General features: G+C 41.4%; 1 protein-coding gene across 1 annotated transcript in view; it reads right to left on the bottom strand.

Annotated features, from left to right (window-relative positions):
- The window catches only part of LOC108718261 (kelch-like protein 29), a 610001-nt gene extending 589459 nt beyond the window's left edge, over positions 1-20542 (bottom strand). Inside the window, exon 1 of the mRNA XM_041565068.1 lies at positions 20145-20542. The gene's annotated coding sequence lies outside the window, so the exon portion shown is untranslated. The remainder of the gene's footprint in view (positions 1-20144) is intronic.
- Between the last annotated feature and the right edge of the window lie 596 nt (positions 20543-21138).

Genomic DNA, 21138 nt, shown 5'->3' with positions numbered 1-21138 from the left:
TTTAAAATTTTGCATTAAATGGCTAAAATGAACTTTCTGGATAATGGGATTCCGGATAAAGGATCCCATACCTGAACCCAATGAAAGAATGAAAAAAAAAACACAATAAATAATCCAAGGCATTTGTCACATGACAAGAAAAATCAAGAAGAATTTTACACTGTGGATCAATCTCCGTCCATGTGTATGCATGCAAATATTCAAAGAATAAAATGGTTCACTCTATAGCTTTAATGTCCATTGTCTAATTAAAATTAAAATATAGGTCATAAGACTCTTGTATCAGCCATATACCAGTAGACACGGTTATATTATGGGGAATGTGTCACGGTCAGCACCCTAAATCCAGAACCAATGCTAAGCACCCTGTTCTCGGCTCTTGCTTCTGCCTTAAACAGCCGCATTTCACCCCGGGAGGAGCCCTCGGCTAATCGGATGCCGCCAGGTCTTATTAAGAGAGGTGGTTCTGTGTGAGCAAAGGGGCACGAACGTAAGGCAAAGTCTTTTAGGCAGAAGGTCACGGTACAAAGCGTAGACAGAAAGCGTAGTTAAATCAGGCTGGGTCGGGGCAGGCAGAATTCAGACGGAGTCAGACAGGCGTGGGTCAAAGCTGGGAGATCAATCAAGAATGGTCAAGACAGGCACGGGTCGGAATACAGATATCAGAATAGTCGGATACCAGGCAGAAGTCGGGATCACAGAAGTCAAGAAAAGTCAGGCAGGCAGGGTCAAAACAGGTATCAGAACACAAGATTTACACAGTTATAGCACCGGGAACTCTCACAAGATGAACCTATAACAGGCAATGAGAAAAATCCAAAATGTCCCTTTAAATACATTTAGGGGCACATTTACTAAGCTCGGGTGAATGAATAGAGGGAAAAAAACTCGAATTTCGAGGAGTTTTTTGTGCTCCTCGACTATCGAATTGGCGTAAATTCGCCTGAGTAGAATGATTCGAATAGATCGAGCGAAAAAACGCTGAGACTATTCGCCCATTCGATAGTCGAAGTACTGTCTCTTTTAAAAATCATTCGACTGCCTACTTCGCCAGATTAAACCTACTGAATTGCTTTAAAAGCCTATGGGAAAGTCCCATAGGCTTTTTTTTCTACGTTTTTTATCGAATAAAAAGGCATTCGATCGAATGAAAATCCTTCGATCGAATATTCGATCGCTCGACTAATCGCCGGGCAAATATTCACCCAATCGACTATTTGCCCACTCGACTATTCGCCAGCACGTAAATTCGCCCAAATTCCCTATTCCATTCTATTCCCCAGTCGAAATGTCATGACAGAATGCTTCCCCACTAGCACTGTCTTAAGGGCCAACCAGTTTATACATGAAAAAGAAGAGACTGTTAAAATGTAACTTAGCCTTTTCTTATAATAATTATTAATATGAGGCATTAATCTTGAGCTGAGCCTTTTCAGTAGCATTCTGCTGAAAGAGGATCCAACACAAAAGAAAGTCCAAGTCTAAGGAGCTCCCAATGATGAAGGGCCAGGGAAACAAATTAAGTACAAGGAAATAATAGAGGTGAAGGAGCAGTCACGACTGAAGAATCCCCTACGGTGGTACTCTATGGAGAGAAAACCAGCTCACTTCTTTCTAGGCTTTATGGTTTAATGATCCAGAATCTCTTTTATAGACGGACTGAAAAATGTATCCAAATCACTGAGATGAAAGCGTTACGTGTGAAATATCAGAGGCGCTCATGTGCTAAACACAGAAAATGGCTATTTAAGGTGGCTACAAATATTTTATCCCCCACGCTCACGTTTAACAATGTTCAGCGTTGGATCGACGTATGGAGATATTAGCTGAAATCATTTCATAGGGAGCTTAATAATCAGTCGGTGATTTATAGAAATACAAGTGTCTCAGGAATTCCGTGACCTTAGCGAGCCCGTCACTGCGCTAATTGAAATGTCATATCCATTATCTTTCTGCAGAAAAATGGTGTGAAGCTCCAGATACTGGGGCTCAATTAAAGGAAGTGAAATTAAAAAAAAGTGGTACTGAAATATATATGTACATGAAAAGATTAGAATAATCAATGAAATACAAATATGAAAAATCAATTAATGTGGAATTCTTCACAATTAATCTTCACAATGAAATACTTCTAACAAAACTGTGCCATACACTTATAGGTGTGTTATTTGGGCTAATCTTAACCTGGGCCAATCTCACCCTGGGCCTACTTAGGATCCATTAGATGAGGACCTCATCCACATTCAATGGGATTTTCAAATCTGCTCAATATATTTTCCAGTACAGATACTAGCTGGGCAATCTGTTGGGAGAACCCAATACATAATCCAAGTCGGAAGTTTTTATCGACTGGTGTACAGCCAACTTTTATGCACTGAGCTCAATAACATGAAAACCACAATAGTATTAGAAGAGATAAAGGGTCATTTACAAATTATGCAAGAGCAGTGCTCTTAGTGGAATGCCATGGTTTTTACCCTAAATTTAACATTTCTCCCTCCCTATAACAGCAAAATATTTATGGCTGTGTAACCACAATTGCACCCAAATGCATCTAAATGTATTTGTGTTTTGATGCAAATTGGGTTCAAGTTGGCACAATGTGCTCTGGGAACTCCGGAGTTACTGGCAGGCCTTGGATCAGTAGGCGTGGTTGCGCATCATTAAGATGGACATATTGGCATACCATATGCAGAAGTGGAGAAACATGTTCGGACACAAGTACCTCAATAAACCTCGTCAATATGTCTTTTTTGTCTATTTTACAGCAGCTGCATTCTTGTGGGAGCATTTGTATTAGATTCTTTCAGCGTTTTCCAAAAAATTAAAGAAAAGCTATCATAGGACAGCACCATAATACCTAAGCTAATAAACACAGTAACATAGTAATAGAGCAGTGAACTCCGTTTGGAAGAAACAATACTTTTGCTGGTAGCAAGCACTATGCCACCACACATGGAGCTCCCTGCAAGTGTGGCATAATGAACTTGCTCATAATGCACAAACCTTTCCTTTGAAGATATCTACTGAGGGTTTATTTCTCTCATCATCAAGCAAGTGCTTTAAAGTGAGCACCCTGGGGTATAGAAAATGACTATTTCCATATGATGGGCTTGCTGTAACAACTTAACCCAGTGGTCTAATGGGAGGGGGTCGGCAGGGACGCCTCCCGCCTCCTCAACGGGGACGCCCGCCACAAGCTCCTTCTTCCATCGCTGCCGGTTCATAGGGCGTGCACGGCGCGCCTCTGCTTCTTTTATAGGCGCATTGGCCAAAATTTAAGTAGGGAGAGATAGTGCCTATAGTAACAGTGGATAATAGTCTCTGGGAAGGGAGTGTGACTGTTGGATAGCAGGTATAGTAGGGAGAGATGGTGCCTATAGTAACAGTGGATAATAGTCTCTGGGAAGGGAGTGTGACTGTGGGATAGCAGGTATAGTAGGGAGAGATGGTGTCTATAGTAACAGTGGGATAATAGTCTCTGGGAAGGGAGTGTGACTGTGGGATAGCAGGTATAGTAGGGAGAGATGGTGCCTATAGTAACAGTGGGATAATAGTCTCTGGGAAGGGAGTGTGACTGTGGGATAGCAGGTATAGTAGGGAGAGATGGTGTCTATAGTAACAGTGGATAATAGTCTCTGGGAAGGGAGTGTGACTGTGGGATAGCAGGTATAGTAGGGAGAGATGGTGCCTATAGTAACAGTGGATAATAGTCTCTGGGAAGGGAGTGTGACTGTGGGATAGCAGGTATAGTAGGGAGAGATGGTGTCTATAGTAACAGTGGGATAATAGTCTCTGGGAAGGGAGTGTGACTGTGGGATAGCAGGTATAGTAGGGAGAGATGGTGCCTATAGTAACAGTGGGATAATAATCTCTGGGAAGGGAGTGTGACTGTGGGATAGCAGGTATAGTAGGGAGAGATGGTGACTATAATAATAGTGGGATAATAGTCTCTGGGAAGGGAGTGTGACTGTGGGATAGCAGGTATAGTAGGGAGAGATGGTGTCTATAGTAACAGTGGATAATAGTCTCTGGGAAGGGAGTGTGACTGTGGGATAGCAGGTATAGTAGGGAGAGATGGTGCCTATAGTAACAGTGGTATAATAGTCTCTGGGAAGGGAGTGTGACTGTGGGATAACAGGTATAGTAGGACCACTCCTGAAATCTTCATACTTTAGAATTCAAAGCCAAAAATTCCACTAACAGTAGGTTTACAGACCATACATTTTTGGAAAAATCAGAATCTGAGAAATCCAAAATAGGTAAATAATGTATGTCTTTCTACTCCAAAGTAGCAAGTTGCAATGCTTTCCTCAATATATCAGTTTTTATAAAATTCTGGAATTTTTGAAAAACAACCTCAAAGCTTCCAGTTTACAGCATCTTATCTCCTACAAGTCATTAGTTAACCTGATTTCAGAGTTTATTAAACAGCTTGATGACCAATGTGCATAGGTTTACCTAATTATGTGGCATGTAGAAGTCCCAAAATGAAATTACTCAATATGCTCAGTCATATGAACACATTCGCCTAAATCCAAAATGGGTAAACATGCCTTTTCTTTTTAAAAACCCCCAGAGCTTTCCTAAAGTTGGCAGTCATTTCTAAAAATCACCAGAGAGCTTCCACTTTACAGCATCTTATCTCCCACAAAACAAAAAATGAATGTAAGGGGTCTACAAAGTAGTTTGATGTCCAATATATATAGGCTTAACCAAGTATATGGCATCTAGAGCTCCCACAATAAATATAATGCACACCCATTTTCATGGTTATCGCTATGCCAGCTGCAAAATAAGTCCCCAATGGTATGTGGACCCCTGAAAAACAAGCATTTTTAGAAAGTACATATTCTGACACATCCAAAATGGGTAAATATTTCTTTCTACTCTAAACTTCACAACTGCAAATCTTTTCTAGAGATAGTGGTATAATGACATTTTGGAAAATGGCCTAAAAAATTTGTAATTTGCTGCATTTTTCTTGCACACCGGAAATATGAACACCAGAGGTCTAATGAACAGTTTGAAGCCCAATATGCATAGTTAAATAAACATGTGGCATGTAGGGATCTAAAAATCAAAATAATCCATATGAATTTTCTCGGTTTACCATTCTGCTTCTGCAAACAAAGCCCCCTGTCTGCATATTATGTGTTGTAAGTCCCCCTAAAAGTACAATGACCCCAGGAAGTTATATATTTTTGCAAAGAACACATTCTGATGAATTCAAAAGGTGTAAATATCCTTCAAAATGAAAGTACCAAACTGCAAAGCTAGGATACAATATACATAAAGATCAATACTGCAGCTAAAATGCAATAAAAGTTAAAAAAAATACTGCTAATCAATAAAATACCAGTAACTAATAATCTGGCACCATGATTAGTGGCTTAAGTACCTCATCCAATAGTCCCAGCAAATAAGCAGTTTTTAGATTGAGATATTGTACACTTCTCAAAGTTGTGTGGCAGTGTGTATGTGTGTATATAAGTGTGCAAAAGTGTGCAAAACAAAAAAAAGCAAACTTTACTAAAATTTGTGCTGCGTGTGTAAAAAAAAAAAAAGGAAAGGAGAGGCCCACAGACTCCCTGTTCTAGGGGAAACTACTAAATAGAGATCAGAGATCAGTGCTGCTCACTAGGGTTCAGGAGGTGAATTAGGCTTAAGATATTTGTTATTTTTCCATTACTCTGGCTAACTAAATTTTAAGTTCATTTAACCTCAGTCTAAATAGATTTGCAGGTCTCCAAAAACCAAAGCTTTGGTTTGATTCCAGACCAGTGGCAGAATTTTTAAATGAAACGTTCTACATAAATCTTCATTTCAAATTCTAAATCAAATTAGTAATGTGGATTGGCCAACATAAATATTTCCTCCTTCTGTGCTTTTGGTCTGGTTCAGAGAGCTTTGGTTTGGTTCTTGGAAATGTTTTCCCATGTAGAAAAGCACAAAATGACTAACGTTCCCCATGAGGGCAACGTCCAACTCAAAACCAGGTGCCGCTATATCAGCCATGAGTTTTTGGAATTTAAAAATATCATTCAGTCGGAACAAAGGCCAACATGGAAAGCAGATATGTGTTGAAGCTATTGACTTCTGAATTAAAATGAAATTACTTTGTATCTGGGAAACATCGCCGCTCGACTCCAGTACAGATCAATTCTCTAAAGTACAGAGCAGGAAAAATTTTTATAAAATTCTAGTGACAGCGACATTTATTTTTGTAGCCAGTCGTTTCTTTGTTTGTACACACAGTGACAAAAGGAGTGGGAGGGCGAAGGCACCCCAATATTTCTGATCAATGATACAAATAATTTGCAGCTCTAGGGCTGCAAGTAAAGCATCAGCCCCTGAATAAAACATATTTTGAGATTTTACCAGAGGTGCGGCAGGAGACCCTCATCCATTTGCTTATACCCAGTGTAGAGGATCAGAGAAATCCTTCTCCTGTTTTCCTGTCTGTGACATCATCCAGCCTAGTTACAGGCTGAAAAGCCATCCAATTGGCTGGGTGCCCCAGTGCATCCTTGGGAGAGAGGGAGTGCCTGGGGTCTCTAACAGAGTTTAACAGGGGTTGTATGCTGCAGCCAGAACCAGTTTGTGTGAGACTGTCCAGTGTAGAGAAGCTGCTGCATCTCTAGAAGTACAGAGAGAGCCCATCCTGTTCCCTGCCAAGCTGCTAGAGTCTCAGGAGGTGCCACTGGTGAGATTGATCCTGCTGCAGAGCTACCTGTAACCTCCAGTTTGACTGCCTCTGAGAGCACCCCAGTGATTGAGCCACCCAAGCGAGGATACTGACAAGGATACAAACGTGGGGCCCCAATTTGAGGACAGGTCTTGCATATTTACCTGCTACGTCGGATCGACTGCTAAGTTCCAAAGGGAGAGGTACTTTTGGGAAAGGTAGTGCTACCTGGGGTATAAGAGCTCTGGGACATTCTATTTTAACTGAACTGTGTGGTTAGTAAACCCTTCCAGATAATAAAAAGAACTGTGTTGGAGAAACCGTCAGGTACCTAATAGTGAGTAGGTAGGTCCCACGTGTCCCCAGGGTAGGAGTGTATTGTGTATCAGATTGCCCAAGTTCTTTCACTACTGTTTATATAAAGTTTATATCTGTTTATTTGCAAACTGTGTGTTCTATTTTTCCTAGTGGAAATTCCCTGAGGTGTGCTCCTCAGTGTTCCCTAGGTGGAGGCACTGCGCTGTAAATCCTAGTTCCCAGTACTTTTCATCTGCAAAAGGGACACAGGGCCCCTGGATTGCCAAGGGTTAATTGAGATTTAAAGAGACAGTAACCAAATTAGGGTTACACCAGTATCTAGGGTAATGGGATTGTTTCGTAATAGACTGTACAGAGAGTTACAGTATTATAAAATATGCTGGCATTAGTAGTCTCCAGTACGGAGTACAATTCACCTGGAACAGCCTGGACATATGTGCCTACACTGTACAGATTGATGCAGTATTATATACTATGCTAGCATTAATAGTCTTCGGTACATTTCAGCAGGAACAGCAGTAGATACAGTACTATAAAATGTGCTAGAATTATTATACTCCAGTACTAAGAACAATTCAACAGGGGCCCTTCCAAGAGAGGAGTAAAATTTGCAATCATTTAACTGTTTGTGAACTGCAACTCCCAGCATTCTCAGCCAGCAGTAGCGGCAGCTCATCCCTGCACTAACAGCTCAGAGAGAAGGTCCCTTTCTTGCAAAATAATATAAATTAAAAAATACAAATTAATATTTTCCCGAGGCACAGATATTAAATATCACTACACACAACGACATCTCCCCTTGTGCGTGCGATGGAAATGAATCATATTCATTTATTCAGGAGCCCAAACGAGAGCGTTTTACCATCTTGTACAGGTCACTCCTTTCTTACAGAGTTTCATTTTTTTGGGGTTTGAATTTCTATTATACCAATGATTTCCACGAACCAAAGCATCGTCCTGTGGCCACTTCCCATACTTATTGGTATTTGTGTTTTATTTTCAGAATGTCACCTTCTCATATCGGAACAGTCTGTGGCACATTTTTTTTGGTCACTTCATAAGAAAAAGCTGATAATCCAGAGAGATAGCGGATGACAGGCTCTTGCATAAAGACACCAGCGTGTGAATGTCACCGGCAGGGCACAGTGCTATAGAGGCAGAACAGCTGGAAAGCAGAAAGATTCTTCTCGGAATGCCACTTTGTACCCTCAGGGGCTGCACACGCTGGTACATATAAATAGGAGTTGTCTGTGACTTTGTGACTTTCCCATCTCCATGTTTCTGGGCTGCCTTTATGGGGTTCTAACAATGATGACTGGTTTATTTTCCTTCTTTACAATGTTTAATGACACCGCCAGAGTTTTATTCTGTACATATTAATGATTTCTAAAACATATGGAAGAAGCATTGCTGCTCGCTCCTCCATGGGAGACGGGTATAGGCTGCAAACAAACAGCGCCTCTAGTGGCCAAACAAATCATCTCAGACATTAGAATTGGTCTCCCCAAGACTTCCCTACAGACGTACTCCCAGCACAGATTGGAACCCTCCTTTATAAAAGAACTTACACCAGGGAGATGTTCTGCTCTCAAAATGCCTAGCTCCAGCTGTTTCCCATTCATTTCTTTTAGAACAAGCTATTAGCCTTTATGTAGAGGGTAAAGTCTACTAAAAAGTCCATTGTGTTGTTATTCATGTGTTCAAGGCCAACACTGACTTTACCAGGAACATCTTTAAGTTGTTGTAGTAGGACTTACAAGTTATGAATTTGTTCTCCAATATCAACGAAATGGTTGCAGGTAGGGAAAATTATCTAAACCACCACTGCTTTATCTTTATCTTGTTCTATTACCTCCATCTTGCCCTCACCCTTTCTTCTTCAACTGCTATCTTAAATTTGTAGTTGGACCTGGTGAGAAGACACATTCAACCAGTGAAGTTCTTATTCAATAACAACTAGAGGGTGGGGGAAGCACCAGCGCCTCCATTTTGCCACACTACAACTTTTATCCCCACTCTTCGTTCCTTCAACTGTTTTCTTAAAGTTGTAGTTGGACCTGTAGAAAGGAGACCTTTCAAGCTTAAAGTTGTACTTTTAATAATATTTGAAGGCATGTTGCTGGAAAAACCTGATCTAAATTATTACTGGCATCAAGTTTTACTGACCCCATCTTGCCCCACTACAACTTTTATCCCCCATTCTTCTTGTCTTCAACTGCTGCCTTGTTGTAGTTGCAGTTGGAGAGAAGAGACTTCCAAACTATGAGGTTCTGCTCCAAAAACAAATGAAGGGTTGCAGTTGTGGACAAAGTCATATAACAAAGTCACTCCTGCCATCCTCTATCCCCAACACTTCCTACCTTCAACTGCTCTCTTTATGTCTCTTTAAGATGCTGCCATCCTGCCCTGCATTAGACTCTTCCTATCTGCAACTGCTGCTCTTTGGGACCCAGTATATTTGTAATCCCTCAATTCTCTTACTTACATTTACTACAAAGTAAAACATTATTGAGATGCACCTTCATATTGAAGTATTCCTCTATTATAATGCATTCTTGAGAAGAAGACTTGGCCACCTCTGCCTCCTCGACAGTCAAGATTCATGTTTACAATCTCGAATATACTGGTAACCAATTTTATTGACTAAGTCCCTAGGTTAAGCAAACTGATTTATTTTATTTTTTTAAAAAACAAGGTCCTGTCTTGCTTTATGGCAAGAATTCCAGGTAACCACTCAATAGCCTACAAGACACAAGACAATTACCTTTGACCTAACTAACTTAATTTATAAAAATACTTTCTACTGATACAGATGACTTATTCAACAAGGAGAAGAAAGTCCAAGGAAAGGGCACAATAGCCCCACCACACCTCAAATGTGTAAAATACATTTATATACAAAAGATAATGTAACATACTGTATAATATAAAGCACTGCGTATCTTGACAGCGCTATATAAATAAATGATGATGATGAAATGATGATAATAAAAAAAAACACAATTAATTAAAGAAATGATTATTAAAAGGTTGTAACTATGTGATAGAAGTGTCCCTCTAGGGGACCAAGGCAGTGAGAAAGAAGAGCAAATTGTATCTAGGAGAAGATAAAGCAGAGCAGCTGTAGAATAATGCTGAACTAGAATGATTATTTCCATAAGAAAGGTCATTGGAGAGACCCTGTAGTGTCCTCGCAGGAAAGTCTAGAAGCAGTCAGTCTTATATAACAATGTAATATTCATTGCAAAAGAGAAAAGGCACAAGGCTGTGGGTGGAGTTATACAGGTCAGGGAACTCTGAGTATCCCTAATGTATTATAAGGGATAATGTACCCCCTACTGTAAATGATAAGGATATTAGAAGTCACTGAGGGGTTGTTCTGTGACCATATAACGGCACAAGGCTACAGGCTGAGTTATACAGGAACTCTGAGTATCACTCATGTATTATAAGGGATAATGTACCCCCTACTGTAAATGATAAGGATATTAGAAGTCACTGAGGATATCTGTGACCATATAAAGGCACAAGGCTGCAGGCTGAGTTATACAGGGAACTCTGAGTATCACTCATGTATTATAAGGGATAATGTACCCCCTACTGTAAATGATAAGGATATTAGAAGTCACCGAGGGGTTGTTCTGTGACCATATAAAGGCACAAGGCTGCAGGCTGAGTTACACAGGGAACTCTGAGTATCACTCATGTATTATAAGGGATAATGTACCCCCTACTGTAAATGATAAGGATATTAGAAGTCACTGAGGGGTTGTTCTGTGACCATATAAAGGCACAAGGCTGCAGGCTGAATTATACAGGAACTCTGAGTATCACTCATGTATTATAAGGGATAATGTACCCCCCATTGTAAATGATTAGGATATTAGAAGTCACTGAGGGGTTGTTCTGTGACCATATAAAGGCACAAGGCTGCAGGCTGAGTTATACAGGAACTCTGAGTATCACTCATGTATTATAAGGGATAATGTACCCCCTACTGTAAATTATAAGGATATTAGAAGTCACTGAGGGGTTGTTCTGTGACCATATAAAGGCACAAGGCTGCAGGCTGAGTTATACAGGAACTCTGAGTATCACTCATGTATTATAAGGGATAATGTACCCCCCATTGTAAATGATAAGGATATTAGAAGTCACTGAGGGGTTGTTCTGTGACCATATAAAGGCACAAGGCTGCAGGCTGAGTTATACAGGGAAATCTGAGTATCACTCATGTATTATAAGGGATAATGTACCCCCTACTGTAAATGATAAGGATATTAGAAGTCACTGAGGGGTTGTTCTGTGACCATATAAAGGCACAAGGCTGCAGGCTAAGTTATACAGGGGACTCTGAGTATCACTCATGTATTATAAGGGTAATGTACCCCCTTCTGTAAATGATAAGGATATTACAAGTCACGAGGGGTTCTGTGATCATATAAAGGCACAAGGCTGCAGGCTGAGTTATTGTTCCTTAAATATTAAAATGCAGAGACTAGAACAAAACAAGGAGTCATTTGACATCACTAAGCAGCGATTACATCTTATGACATCACTAAAATTATAAGGACACATTATACAGGTTATTCTTGGCTATTGTGCATGATACACAGCTAACTGCTACAGACAAGCAATTGGATTATAGCTCCAACAACAATTTTCACCCTTCAAACTATTTCAGTATTTGCACATTCAGGAATTCCAGCAATGGAAATTCATTTAATAACAAATGACATCAAGGCATGAAACGTTACAACAAAACGATCATGTTAAATAGCGACGCAGCAGAATATATGTACATGTATATACACAGCTTTATGGGTTTTTACCCCTCTATTTAATTTGCACTGTATTAGCTTTGCAAGGATTCCAGGAGTTGCTTATTATAAATGCAATTAACAAGTGGCACAAAAAAAAGGGAGACATTTCTCTAGTTTTCGCTGCCTGTTTGTACAGATGAATTCCAATGCGTTGCGATTAATCAAAAAGATACATATAAAAGACGTTCGCATCTGAGACATGCAGTTCACCGTTTTAGAACCTTGGTGGGTTGGTGGATAATGACAAGGAAGGGCGACTGAATTGTTTCTTTAATTAAAGAGAGGTTGAGACATGGTGGGGCAGGCAGCATATACTGCCAATATACTCTTAGCACTAGTACTCTACAAAGCAAAGTGTACCATTTATTATATATATATATATATATACAGTATATACACAGGAGGAGTACCGGCACTCACGATCAATCAGTCACTGGTGCCTGGATGCAATCCTCAGTGTAAGTGTAAAAGAAACTTGGAATGAAGCAGCACTCATAGGTCTTACTGTGAAATAAAATTATTTTTATTATAGGCGCAACTAACGTTTTGGCTGTACAAACAGACTTTGACAAAGGCTGTGGTTTCAGCCGAAACGTTAGTATCGGGCGACTGAAGTATTCCCTCCAACGTTGGAGATACAATGATTTTTTAAATTTCCCCATTGATGATGAAAATTTGCACGAATAAAGGGGAGAGGACAGGGGCGACGAACGGCAGTGGGCCTAGGGGCGCTCTCTATGTAAATCCGGCCCTGTATATATATATATATATATATATATATATATAAAAACAAGGGAAAGTTGTGCTCACCACTAGTTTTTAAAATCATTAGGCGGGGGTGCAATGAGGGTGTGACCACAAAATACATATAGACAAATACAAGATTCCTCTGCACTCAGTGCAGAGGAATCTTGTATTTGTCTATATATATATATATATATATATATATATATATATATATATATATATATATATATATATATATATATATATATATATATATATATATATATACAGGGCCGGATTTACATAGAGAGCGCCCCTAGGCCCACTGCCGTTCGTCGCCCCTGTCCTCTCCCCTTTATTCGTGCAAATTTTCATCATCAATGGGGAAATTTAAAAAATCATTGTATCTCCAACGCATCCCCAGTGTTTTTGAACCAATGTGGGTGTGGTTGGCAGGATGCCGCCCCCCTAAAATCCTGCCTCCCTAGGCCCGGGCCTAGGTGGCCTTTCCACAAATCCAGGCCTGTATATATACTAGTGATGCACCAGGATTCGGTTCGGGATTCAGCCAGGATTCTGCCTTTTTCAGCAGGATTTGGACGAACCAAATCCGAATTTGAATATGCAAACTAGGGTCAGCAAGGGAAATCACGTCACAAAACAAGGAAGTAAAATCTTTTTCCCACTTTTTCCTTACCCTCCCCTAATTTACAAATGCAAATTAGGATTTGGATCCGGTTCAGTATTTGGCCCAATCTTTCAAAAAGGATTTGGGAATTTGCCCGAATCCCAAATATTGGATTCGGTGCATCCCTAATATATACTGTTGAGAACTGCACCACCCTAGTGTACTTGCGAACGAGTGGTCCTCTGGTTTCTGTGCTGCCATGTAGGAATTATCTGTATTAATTACTAATCAGCCTTATATTATGACATTTCTATTCTATATGTACTGTATATTGTGAGTGGCTCCCTAAGCTCAGTAAGTGATAGCAGCACAGAGCATGTGCAGTGAATCAGCAGAAAAGAAGATGGGGAGCTACTGGGGCATCTTTGGAGACACAGATCTTTACTGCTAAAGGGCTGTGGTTGCCTTGGGCTGGTACAGAAGCACAAAACATAATGTACAACATTTCTAGCTACTTCTTTAGTTAAGCTTTAGTTCTCCTTTAAGCAACTACAAAGCTACTAACAGAGCTGCAGAACCTTCCAAAATAAGTCATTAACAAGACAGCACTTTTTCCTGCCTTGAAAACACAAACACACATATAATGTAAATGAAAGGAAGGTGCTGCGATAAGGTAAAGCCTCCCCGCAGCCGAGCAGAACACACTCGCAATGCACGGCTCACCCGAGCACTGACTTAGGAAACATATAATTAAGGCTGTAGCATAAACATGACAGTTCCCAATGAGAATGTTTGAACACTTCCCCTTCCCGTGAACCTCGTTAACTTAACGAACCGTCTGGGGAGAAATAAAGCAGTGGGAGAAGAATTCAGGGAACTGTGGGAAATGTTAGGAGCCAATAGCGGCGGATCCATAATGGTTGCACAATGGAGTCTCATTAAAGCAATGCAGACAATTGAAGCGGCGCGTTCAGTTTCTCGGATACAAATGGAAAGGGAAGGTTGGAGGGAATCTAATCAGAACGCAGTGTTACAAGGGGATGGATGGGAGGGCTTGTTTATTGCATGACCGGAGAAGGCTGTTTGAACAATTATGACATGTCCAGGGCATGATGCATACATTAATGGTGGGAGTCTTACTACAACTCCCAGCATCCCAGCCACAGCTCACAGTTAATATGCTGAAACAGGATCAGACTGGGCTGTACACGGCCCACTGGGGCCGCTACCTCAGGAGTGCCCACACCCCCTCTGGGGCCACTGCCTCCACCCACTCGCCCACCGCCAGCCCCTCCCCTCAGATATGCACCTTATAAAGTAATGGGATCTGTTATCCAGAAAACTCCAAATTACAGAACTCCCACAGATAGGGTTGCCACCAATCCGGTTTTAACCCAGACAGCCCGGTATTTTGAAGGGCTGCCCGGGTCAAAACTTTCTGCCCCGTTTTCCGAATAATGAAAACCGGGCAGGATTCCCCATGATTGACAGGCGATCAGCCAATTGCCATGTCAGAGCCCCGCCCCCTGTCATGCACGCCCCTCTGCTTCACAGCCCCGCCTCCTGCCTGTCTCCACCAGTTACAAAGTGGCAACCCTACCCATAGACTCTATTTGATCCAAATAATCCAAATTTTTAAATATGATTTTCTTTTTCTCTGTAATAATAAAACAGTAGCTTGTACTTGATCCCAACTAAGATATAATTAATCTTCATTGGAAGCATGACCAGCCTTTTGGATTTATTAAAAGTTTACAGGATTTTCTAGTAGACTTATGGCATGAAGATCCAAATTATGGAAAGATCCGTTATCCGAAAAACCCCAGGTCCCCAGCATTCTGGATAACAGGTCCCATACTTTGCCACAATTAGATGAGGGAGGGTGGTGATTGGATCTGGGACCCACAGGGTTTTAACCCACGTCCCGCCGGCCCAGTCCGACCTTGTGCTGGAAGTCTATAAATTCTGTAGATTAAATTTATGATTTAGACATTCAATAAGTATAAAACAGAGTAATATATCCTTTATAACTTTAGACATGCTCATCCCAGAGGTCCCTTGTGAGACTGGGGGCCCAGATCAAATATGTCCCTCTAAAAACAAAACCAACAGAAAACTGTTTTGTTTTTCTCTGAACTCTCCCCTCCCTCTTTTTAACAGGGTTATTTGTTCAAATGAAGATAATGATCTCTGCATAAACAAACCCCTCTCTAAGAGGCAACCTTTGTTAGGCTTTGCAGTAACAAGCCACTTGCTATACAGAAGGCTTATCTACAGGCTAGTCATAGCTATTCCTGTCCAAATAGTAACTCAGCAGAACCAGGAAGTGGGAGGAGACTTTGGAAAGTGAAACTGGTTTCAGTTTCTTTTTCAGTGCAAGAAATAACAAAAACTGTAGGTAATTCTTAATTAAAACAATATGCAAAAATTATGTCCACCCAAGCCCTATTTACTGAGCTCATGCTAAAAAGGTAGGTGAATTGCCCCTTTAGATAAAGAATAAAGGACTGACCTGCTCTGATGAACTGCACACAGAAAACAAAGTGCAAAGTGCAAAGGTGTGAAATCAAGCACTGTTGTTCTGGAACAAACTTTCTTTGAACTCTTTGCTGCCCCTGAACTCCTATTGTTCCACTGCTGGTAAATGATATACTTACGGGATATGTGTAACATCACATTTGAGTCTTGAACATGCTCAGGGGCTTAACTACCGGGGGAGCAGGTGGTGCAACTGGGCCAGGGTCTGCACCCCCGCAGGGCTCCCCCGGCAGATCGCACGCACTGCAGCCAACTGGAGTCGGCTGCAGCGCGAGAGAAAAATCACACGGATGAGGGTGGGGGCGGGCCCGGCTGCACGGCCAGCACCAGGGCCCGCCCCCACCTAGTTCCGTTACTGAACATGCTGGAGAGATAAACTAGCTGGTTCCTTTCCAGTACTGTCCTTTCTAGCAAGGCTACTGGTATTAAAGGGGTGGTTCACCTTTAAATCAATTTTTAGTATGTTATAGAATGGCCAATTCTAAGCAACTTTTCAATTGGTCTTCACTGTTTATGTATTTTTTTAATTATTCACCGCCTTCTTCTGACTCTTTCAAGCTTTCCAATGGGGGTCGCCGACCCCATCTAAAAAAACAAATGCTCTGTGAGGCTACAAATGTATTGTTATTGCTACTTTTTATTACTCATCTTTCTAGTCAGGCGTCTCCTATTCATATTCCACTATATTATTCAAAGCAATGCATGGTTGCTATGGTAATGTGGACCTGAGCAGATTGGTGGAATTGCAAACTGGAGATGCTGAATAAAAAGCTAAATAACTGCAAAACCACGAATGATAAAAAATGAAAACCAATTGCAAATTGTCTCAGAATATCCCTCTCTTCATCATACTAAACGTTAACTCAAAGGTGACCAACCCCTTTAATACTATTAAGGAACCTGATGGCCTTGTGTCTTCTTTCAACCACAACTACTATATAAATAGCTATAAATGCTACAAAATGACACCACATACCACAGCCAGAATTCAACACAGACAAGATACTAACAGAAAGGACAAAACAATTTATTGAATGACCCCCCATAAGCAAACTAAGTTCTTTAACCCTTTGTTCCCCTCTCCAGCTGTACCTAAAACAGCATGAGGGATGGAACCATAGTTTGGAATACGAGTTACAGAAAGTATGGAAACAAGGAGTGTTGGGGGGCGAATTTGTCCCATTTTGTTTCGGCAAAAAATTTGCTGATTTCCCACGAAATGGCGAAAACACGAATTTTGACGCTCACGTCAATTTTTGACACCAATGTTAAAGTCAATGGGGCTCTGAATAGTGTTGACAAGCAACAGTTTTGACGTGGGTGACTTTTTCGACGCACGTCCAAAATTTTTTGAAGCTAGCAAATTTTAATGGCAATTTTAATGGCAATTTTAATGGCGGCGAAAAGACGGAAATTTGCTGCAAATTGGCATCTGAATACATATGGATCATGTCATTTTCTTCATCCTATCCTCAGATTCCATTCATGTAAATAACAGGCTGTGGCTTTCCTTTAGCAGAGAATATGCCACGCTGGAACCGTGAGAACAGGTTGTGATCCGGCAATTTCTCCCAGTCAAGCTACAAATCATAACAAATAACTACAGGTATAGGATCTATTATCTGGAAACCCATTATCCAGAAAGCCCCAAACTACGGGATGACCATCTCCCACAGACTACATTATAATGAAATAATTCAATTCACAGGACCTGTTATGCAGATTGTGCGGGACCTGGGGTTTTCTGGATAATGGATCTTTCCGTAATTTGGATCTTCATACCTTTAGTCTACTAGAAAATCATGTAAACCTTAAATGAACCCTATAGGCTGGGGTTGCTTCTAATAATGATTAATTATATCTTAGTTGGGATCAAGTACACGCTACTGTTTTATTATTATAGAGATTTTTAAAAATTTGGATTATTTGAATAAAATGGGAGACAGCCTTTTCGTGATTCAGAGCTTTCTGGATAATGGGTTTTTGGATAATGGATCCATACCTGTACTCCCTTTTCCTCTGTAATAATAAAACCTTAGATTCTAAAATCTAAATGATCCCAACTAAGAAATAATTAATATATATAACATAGAATTAATCCTTGTTGGAGGCAAAAGAATCCTATGCGGTTTAATTAATTTTTAAATAAGGTATGGAGATCCGAGTTAGAGAAATATCCCTTATCCGGAAAACTCCAGATAACAAGCCTCCAAACCTGTATCAACATTTTCCATTTTTTGTCATTAAGTGCCATTAAAGTGCCATTAAAACACAGACGAGACCAATTTACATAGCTGTTAGTGGGGTCTTTGACACAACAGAATTTGGGGGGGGGTTTGAAATGTACAAAAAACACTACTAGGGGCAACCAGTATACTACAATATCCATTTTTGTTAATGCCATGCCCACCAGAGAAAAGGCTGCTATTTGGGTTTCAGAAAGACTACTCTGACCGCTCTGAGTATACCCATTTGACATATCCCGATAATAAGTAATGGGACAGCCTGAGGTACAACTACGGGGTAAGTCCGGCTACAGGCGTACCATCTCCATAAATCCGTATAGTCTACTCACGCATCCATTACACCGAGTACACAATATATTGTGATTATGAATAATATTGAAATAAAGCCTGAGCAGAGCAAGAGAAATCTAATGTCAGATACGAGGAGGGTGGATATTTGGGGACGTTTAACCAGAAGGAGCATGCTGGTACCCACAGCCACGTGCCAATCACCAGCGAGCGGCATGCAACGATTAATGACACACTCACAGCAGGTCTGAACAACAGAACTCTTCCAGCAACAGCACATAATAACAACACCGGCTGTGGACTCAGCACAGGGATCCGTGGCTAGGCAGGGTCATTTCCAACCTCTCTCAGCTCCCTGGTACACATATTACTCCGGGGAGCCAAACTGCCAGCTTGTGACACATTCCATGCGGGTACAGACACGCCAGTACATCTAGCCACATGGCTCTCTCTCTCTCTTATGAATGAGCGGCTGCATTTTAGATGCCAAGATCCAGGGAGGGCAGTTAGAAACCCAGGATCCTGTTACAGCAAATGCCGCCCAATATGTCACTGCTTGGGCATCTGCAATATAAGCCGGGGTAGCTGGGTGCCCGTGGGTCACATGCTAATACAGTAAGTGTTTATTGCAAGACATAATATTAGCTCGACGGATGATAACCTTAGCAAATGGATCAATAGAACAGGATATATAGATGACGAACATCCACAGAACTTTATCAAGTACAGAAAATGACAGTTTTGGAGAGGGGAGATGACACTTGTCATGGGCCTCCTGGGATCTATACAGCCTGGGGGGAGAAAGATCATGGCACTCCAGGTTAGTGATGGGCGAATTTGTCCCATTTTGCTTCGCCGAAAAATTTGCGTATTTCCAGTGAAATTCGCGAAACGTCAAAAAAATTCACAAAAATTTTAATTTTGCCGCCAGCATCAATTTGCGAGTGACGCCGGCTCCAATTCTGAAACCCGGTGACAATTTGGCACACATTGGAGTCAATGGGCGTCTGTTTAATTGTTGCCGGCGTCGGAATTGTTGCCGGCGTTTTCAAGGCAAATTTGCGAATGTATTTGCCAGCGGTGAAACACAGAAATTTGTATGCGAATTTGAGCCTGGCGAATAAATTCGCCCATCACTACTCCAGGTTATTATAGAGAAATAAAAGAGAAGATACAGCGGCTGCACTATACAGAATCCAGGGAGTGGGCTGGAGAGACCAGACACTTTATTATTATTAGTAGTATTACAGGTATGGGATCTGTTATCCAGAATGCTGGGGTTTTCCTGATAACGGATCTTTTCTTTAATTTGAATCTTCACACCTTAAATTGCGTAAACATTAAATAAACCCAATAGGCTGGCTTTGCTTCCAATAAGCATCAAGTTGGGAATCAAGTACAAGATACTGTTTGATTATTACAGAGGAAAAAGAAAATGATTTTTTTTTTTTTAAAAAAAAATATGGATTATTTGGATAAAACAGAGTCTACGGGAGACGGCCTTTCCGTAATTCTGAGCTTTCTGGATAACGGGTCTCATACCTGTATTACGGGGCTGAATTCCCACTGACATCCAAATGGCTGAGTGCCCAGGGCAGGTGCCAAGAGGAGTGTCAGGCACAAACAAGTCACTGGCTCCCAATTTTGACAGCAGGAAGTTTTTTTTATTTTTTCCTCCCTTTTTCCCCCCAATGTCTCTTCTCTCTCTCCCTTTATTCGCGTTCAATAGCGCAGGCGCAGAGGATGATTAACATGCATTTAATAATACACGGGAGATGAGGCTCCTGCTCCCCCTCCGACATCAACAACAGGAGCGATCGCTAACGCTTTCCAGTGACACAAGCGCTCAGTCTGTCTGTCTGTCTCCCAGTCACTGCGCTGCTTCTTACCTGCGACTTGTCAGCTGCCGCCGTGCCCTTGGCTTCCAATAACGCCAATAATGAGGCTGAGTTTCCTTGTGCAATTGGGAGGCGATGTTGCAACTGTCACACAAATCCCTGGACTCTGCTTTAGAGCTGCTGCTGCTCCGGTGCAGGAGGCTGGAGGTGTCCGGGTTTGTTTGAGCGATTTGCCGGCTGAACGTTCGGGAGCCGCTGATGCTGCTGTAGGATCAGTACCATGCTCGCTTCTGGCTCCTGCTTCTCAGAGGCTGCTACTTGCTGGATGGAGGCGGGTTCAGGAGCGTCACGGCCGGGAGGGGGACTCAGCGCACAGGGGGCGATGCGCACTCGCTTCTTCTTTGCCCGGGCGCTTCGGAGGCGCAAAGACAGAGCAGCTGGGGGACGTGGCTCTGAGCAGGTTTCATGCATTAAAGGGGGTTGTTCAATTTCAAAACACTTTTTTTTCAATTCGGTTGTTTTTAGATTTTTTTCCCCCCAGAAATAAAGACTTTTTTTTCAATTACTTTCCATAATTTATTTATTTTTTTACTGTTTGTCGAAATTCTAAGTTTAAAGTTGAACGTTGGTGTTTTCAGTAATTCAGGTGCAGACTCTGAACGGTTACAATTTTGCAGCATTTAGGGGCCCATTTACTTAAGGGTCGAAGTGAATTCAAGTGAATTTTCGAATTCCAAAACTTCGAATTGCGAAGTAAATTTTTGGGTACTTCGACCATCGAATAGGCCAAATTCGACTTCGATTCGAAAAAACTTTGAATATTCAACCATTCGAAAACCGAAGTACTGTCTCTTTAAAAGACTTCGACTTTGACGCTTCGCCACCTTAAACCGGCTGAATTGCTATGTTAGCCAATGGGGACCTCCAAGAACCTATAGCCAACATTTGGCTAAAGGTGGCCATACACGGGCTGATAAAAGCTGCCGACAGACCGAGTATGGGGCCCCCAAACGGGCTTGCCCGATCGAGATCTGGCCGAAAGTCA

This window comes from Xenopus laevis, chromosome 5S (genome assembly GCF_017654675.1).
Source record: "Xenopus laevis strain J_2021 chromosome 5S, Xenopus_laevis_v10.1, whole genome shotgun sequence".
NCBI lineage: Eukaryota > Metazoa > Chordata > Amphibia > Anura > Pipidae > Xenopus > Xenopus laevis.
This window is presented reverse-complemented; position numbering and strand designations above follow the sequence as displayed.